Here is a 6,633-nt window from a genome sequence, read left to right as displayed (position 1 = left end):
GGGACTTCACCAAGACATCTAGCAGACTACCACGAGTTGGTATAGCTTGTTAAAAAGTCTCCTACATATTAAATCTTGAAGCTGTGGGTTCAAAAACATCCTTGATTGTCAAGATCGCAATTTATTTTATTTGATAATTAGTTTCGGTTTTTACATAAGGCATAAAATCGATATACGTAAAGTAAATAAAATATATAGCGATCTAGACTGTCAAGGATTTCTCTGAATCCACAGGTTGAATATAATATGTCGCGTATATCCATCTTCACCATTTCAGGTAGTAGATACAGAATATTGTCCTCTCCACACCTCAGTGTATCGTATGTCTTAACAGGATTCATGGACCTATTCTATTGCACAAATAGTAACGAAGGTAACTTGCGATCGTGTGGGTTAACTACAATATCTGGTCAACAGCATGCAGACACTCCTACTGATCACTAGACGCCAAGAAAGGCAGACCCGATATTATAAAATGAAGAGGAGACTTATATTGTCAGCAGTAACAGCTGAATGGTCCGGTCAGGAGAGCTCAGTAACACTGAACTTCAACTGAGCATTGGATTTCATATCAGGAACAAAGCCATTAGGATATTTCGTCCCTCTAAAGCTTCCCATATCAACTGCTGGTGATGTGACTGTGAAGTGGAAACTGGAAGGAACAATCACAGCTCAACTAAGTGAGCAGGCAGAGCTCATATACTGACAGAAAGGAGCCATCGAGCGCTGCGGAGGGTGGCTGTATGAAGGACCATGAAATCATCGGAAGGAATCACTCATGAGTTCCAAAGGGCTACCACCAGTCCAGCTAGCACAATGACTGTGCGTAGGGGCTTAAAAAGAATCGGCTGCAATAGTCGATCAGTTGCTCATACTCACACATTTTCGTAGTCAATGGTAAGAAACGCTTAAAGAGTGACGCAGCTGAACAGTGGATGACTGAAGACGAGCGATTTGGAGTGATGAATGGATGGACTCGTTTGGCTATGGCGACACAAGTGCACGTTGTTTACATGTCTGACGACCCGCTGTAACGCTGTCATCAATCACCTTAAACGATAATCGATGTTAACGTTATACCTCTGCCAGGAATTTTTATACGATTTCGACCGTGAGATAACCTAATGCAAACAGAATAATCAAACTAGGATTAGTTTCCGAAATACTCCAGCAGAGTACTGAACAATAGTAGCCGATGGGTCAGGAACAGACGTCTCCCAGCACAAAAGCAGGTTGTAACATTACATACTAAAACAGGTCGCCAGCCTAATTAGGCATTCTTGTGTCAAGCATAATGATAAGGCAGAAGGCAGTGCTGAGTCTAACCTAATCTTCCTTGACACAGACAATAAAATCTTTCCTTATATCTGTTCACACTACAACACAGTAACCTAAACATGTAGATAAATGAGCCAGTAACTAGTAAGTTAGATAAGCAAATGGCTAGTGTGACAGTAAACAGCAACATATGCCTCTCAACAACACATACCTTAAATAAACTAGGTGCGACAGTTTATAAAACCAATTACCGACACACATGAAGCTAGTAGCAATACTGCTTGAAATGATTCTGAATTTAAATCTGGGGTTGTAACACTACGCTACTGCGCACGATACTCATTATAGCCTGTACTATGGTAAGTTGACGGGCTTCACCTTAAGAGTAAGGATTTTAGTATATATGTTGACCGCGTGTACCTGAATGGAGGCAAAATCAGACTTACACCCACTCAGTAACAACAATGATACGTCAAGCAAGTCTGAAGTGCAACTACACGTTAGAACGGACAAGAAACAACACAGCAGATGCTACCAAATTGTTAATAATACGGTCGCCACCCTAATTAGGCATTAACTGAGTTTCTTTCCTGTACAAGTTGATGTACGTTCAAGCATAACAACACGTAGTAACACTGCATTATATGGTAAATTTTAGAACCGGAAAATCTACTGAACTGATAATTTCACTTTCTGTACCAATACGGATAAACCATAAATACATAACATTACACTATAATGTTTACTACAAACTTCGTACTGTCTATTTATCTGATTAAATTTGGGCATGGGTTACCCTAGAAATAGCACTTTCGAAACACACATACAATATCAATTTTGAAAAAGGTAAAACACTAATAAATTTTGGTTTTATATTGACTTTAACTTCGCTGGTCAAATCAGTTCAGTACACTTCAGAATTTAAATGAATAGAAAAGAAAAAGGGGAGGGAGACCCTGAAACTGTTATGTTCACTGTATTGAAAATATTGATTAAAGACTTCATTAAGCACTCAAGATTTCCAATAGGTGAGTTACTACTCTTTTTAGCTTATTTCCTGCTCATTTAATTACCATTTTATCTGCCTCAAATAATTAAACTTCATTACTAAACTAATTTCAACATTATCTTCCATCTTTGCCAGACCTATATATTCATTAACAACAAAGTTCTTTAAACATCATTCTAACATAGATAGGTCTGCAGGTAAGTATTATTAACATAAACTTTAAATCTTCATTTCGGGACACTCGGATTGCACAACATGTGGAAAGGACCCTGTCTGGGTTAGTGATGAGGATAATTAAATGATAGGACAGTTCTGGTAAAAGTTCTACATCTACATCTACATTGATACTCCACAAGCCACCCAACGGTGTGTGGCGGAGGGCACTTTACGTGCCACTGTCATTACCTCCCTTTCCTGTTCCAGTCGCGTATGGTTCGCGGGAAAAACGACTGTCTGAAAACCTCCGTGCGTGCTCTAATCTCTCTAATTTTACATTCGTAATCTCCTCGGGAGATATAAGTAGGGGGAAGCAATATATTCGATACCTCATCCAGAAACGCACCCATGTTAACGAGCCTAACAGCTGCATTATGATGAAGCTGATCATGACACTGAAACAGTTGCATGAAATGCACATTAGTGCCACCAGTTTGAGTAGCTATCTTTACCAGGTCACCACCTACATCATAATTCCTATCCCTATCAAGACTGTTCCCTGCTCCACCCACTATCACTCTTCGTAAAGTTCCTACATAACTCCCCTGTACTGTCAGTCAACTGAGCCAACCGTGCACTAGGATGCACAATGCTGGTGACCTGGTACTCACTCCCCAACACTTCCTGCAACTGCTGGCCCACACCTCTACCATACGAACTACTTAGCAGCAGAACCTTCTTCTTTCTGTTAGATTTTGCAGCTAACCTAGACCTCCTAACTGCTGAGGACTGTTACACGTTCCCTACATCTACAGCCGCAAGACGCTCCTCTCCATTTAACTCTGAGAGTTGATCAATTCTATTTATTGCATGTACACAAAGTAAAACTGTCTGAATACTTCCTCCTCCTTGCCAACTTCCAGTTTCCATTCCCCGCCACCCTTCACCCTGCTCAGCCTATCTAGTTCCTCCTTTGCGTGTTGTAACTGCACCTGGAGGGCACAGATCTTACACTCCCGCTCCTCTGTCAACTTATTTTTACTACAGATTCTGCATTCCCAGGAGAGGATCTTGCTGGAATGCCCTCTGGCTTCCCCACTGCATTCCCCCCAATGAAAATACATTGAACAAATCCCTCATTGTAACCCACTACTCACAAACCTACGCAGAGCCCGCATGGTAAAATTTTACAGTTACTGAAAATTGGCAATATATATCTACGTTACCTAAGTTCAGTTACACCAGTAGAACTATTTGTAGAACCAACAATAGCAGTCTCGAAATTCTGTGTCTACTAAGAAAGCAACTGCTTGTATTAGTACTACTACACCACAGCTAATACCAATACCAACAATACTTCACAAAATTATTAGCTAAAACCAAAAATTCAAGCGGCCACTGGAACAGTAGAAAATTTTACTGAAATATTTTAATAGGAACAATAATTAATGTCAGCTGAAAACTAAAGCACAAAATTTGCAAAATGACTTCAACACATAGAAAACTCTAAAAAAACATAGCGAGTGAACATTTCCAAAAGTTTATTAAATCGTTATTTTGCCAAAAACAGCTTTATAACCGCTACAGCTGCAATTGCACACTGCAAAATGTAAACACACTACTGAGGCATAAGGCTTGGACGAATGACGTAAGCACACTCATGAATAACAGACCACTCGAGTCAAAACACAGGAAGAAAGACTGAGATTAATAAAAATTCATTAATAATTTGCTTTTACAGCAAATATTAACACAAATAAACTTTAAGATAAGTAACTGAAGACTAAAACTTTATAAAATATTGACAAGCAATTTCAACAGCAGTGCAGCACACGTGACCTCACACCAACGTACTGTGTTGCTGGCAGCTCGTATGTGATGAAGTGTCAACAGGAAAGCTGTTTCACTAGCTGAGAATCAAGACAAGGGTTACCCTTTCTCAACTGTCACTGGCGAGTCTCGATAAGTCAGTAATTATTCAGGCTAGGGCAACAGACAGCACTGACAGTTCGATGTAGCATTTTGGGAGTAAATTGGTGAATATTTGTTTCTTGGTGCTCGCATATTTCTGCTCCTTGTGGACCCAGTACCTACATCCTTCAGTAACTAGCACACAGTGTCCTCAACCAATGATGAACATTATAGGCATAAAACTACCAGTACAAATAAATGATAGCATAAACATGTAACATTTCATGGCTAACTATGTAAAATCTGTCTTCAAGCAATTGAAACTCCAAGGTTGAATATCAATAGTATCAGGAAAAGGATAGACTGCCACTCACCATAAAGATCAACCATCGAGTCGCAGACAAACACAACGGAAAGACTGTTACACATCATAGTTATGACCACTTCCACTGGCAGCCCCGACCGGACCGCGACTCCTACATGAACAGAAACCCGGAGTGGCGTGGGGAAAGAGAAGGGACAGCACGGCATGGGTGGGGAGAGATAAGAGTGCCGTCTGTTGAGGCAGGAGGTGATAAAGCAGAGGGGGTGGGTGCAAACTGTAGGGTGGAGGGAGAGGGGACAGTAGGGTACCTGTCATATCACCTCCTCCCTTTTCATGTCCCCTATACCCTTTGTGTGCCATCCTCTGCCAATGCATCTGCCCATCCTTTCCCTTGTTATTGAACAGTCTGAAACAAAAGTAACACTGGTCCACACGAATACAGTACTAAAAGTTTCAGCCTGTTCGTATCGATGCGGCGGTTGGCGAGCGGTGAGATGACGAGGCGCAGAGCACACATACAAGCACAGCTATGGCTCTTGATGTATCGGCACTTTACTTCTTCATAGCGTCGCAATATTTTTCCATTTAGTGCCAATGGAATACTGCCATGCTGTATAGGCGTCGGAAACGGCACATCCGAGGCTCAACGAAATCACGTTTTCCCGGAGAGCCTCCTCGATCCAGAGCGTGTTTCTCAGACCGATGCCCAACTCCGACTACTACTGCTGAGCCCGTTATGCCGTGCCGCGCCCGTGTGCATTTTCCCGCGCTCGCCTGCCATCCACCTTTTACCGCTCCCCTACAGACAGGGTATTCACCAAAGGATTTGCATTCTACATATCTTAATACATTGCCTACGTATGGACCAGGCGCACAATTACAACTTTAACAGTTTCAACATTTCTTACATTTCCATTTTGTTATAATACTGCTTGCAATTTGACATAAACATTAATATTCACATCGAAAATTGTTTACAGTTTCTTTAACATAAAGACATGAAAAGAAAAAAGAAACGAAATCAGAACATCGCTTACACTAATTTATCGAAAATCAGAAGAAATAATTATTATATGTACAGTTGTTGTTGTTACACAGGCCCCTGTTTCCAGTAAATTTCACTAAGTGCAAATTTGATGGGAACACTAATTTTTATATTTATACAGTGGTTCTGAATATTTGTGTGAATGTCCCAAAAAAAAATTTATACCACAAACTTCCCTTCACTCACATTATATAGGTCTACACTTTTAACATATCAAGAACATTTACTTATCATTTACTTAAGTGCCTTTGGCAAAGTCCAACTTCCTATCACAACATTATTTAAATAGCAAATTACTCATTTTTACTAAATTTCTCAAAGAAATAATTTAAAATTCTGGAACACAAACATTTAATTACAAAAGCAAATGCAAATATCTATATACACTGTAAGACAATTTGTTGCTGCTTGCATTGAATGGCAGTTCATTTCCTTACTTACTAAAAAAAAACACACAATAATATTTAGAAAAATCACCACATATATTTGCTGCCTATTATTCAGATTTGGGCAGTCCATTTCGCATCATTTTACCACATCACCTGTACCACACTTACAATTCTCCATTGACTATTTATCTGCCCTCATTGGTGTTTGGCAGTCCTTTATATTATGACTCATACACTGCCCACTTTGATTTTTTGACAGTCCCATCTTTTATTTGGCTTGCAGCATTTACCCTTTCTTTCCATCCCTTTTTTCCATACATCTTTACATTTACCGTACATTTGGTAATCTGAAACTCACATAACTACATTAGCACACTGACATTGGTACACATACATTTTCAAAGATTTGTTACATTTGAAATAAAATAGTTTCAGCATAATAATACAGCACATTTACTGCAAATTGCTCCCTGAGTGTACTTAGGTCACTCACTCCTAGGAACATACAGTTTCAGGTTCA

This window comes from Schistocerca piceifrons, chromosome 3 (assembly GCF_021461385.2).
Source record: "Schistocerca piceifrons isolate TAMUIC-IGC-003096 chromosome 3, iqSchPice1.1, whole genome shotgun sequence".
In the NCBI taxonomy this organism is placed as follows: domain Eukaryota; kingdom Metazoa; phylum Arthropoda; class Insecta; order Orthoptera; family Acrididae; genus Schistocerca; species Schistocerca piceifrons.
Note: the sequence above shows the minus strand (reverse complement) of the source record.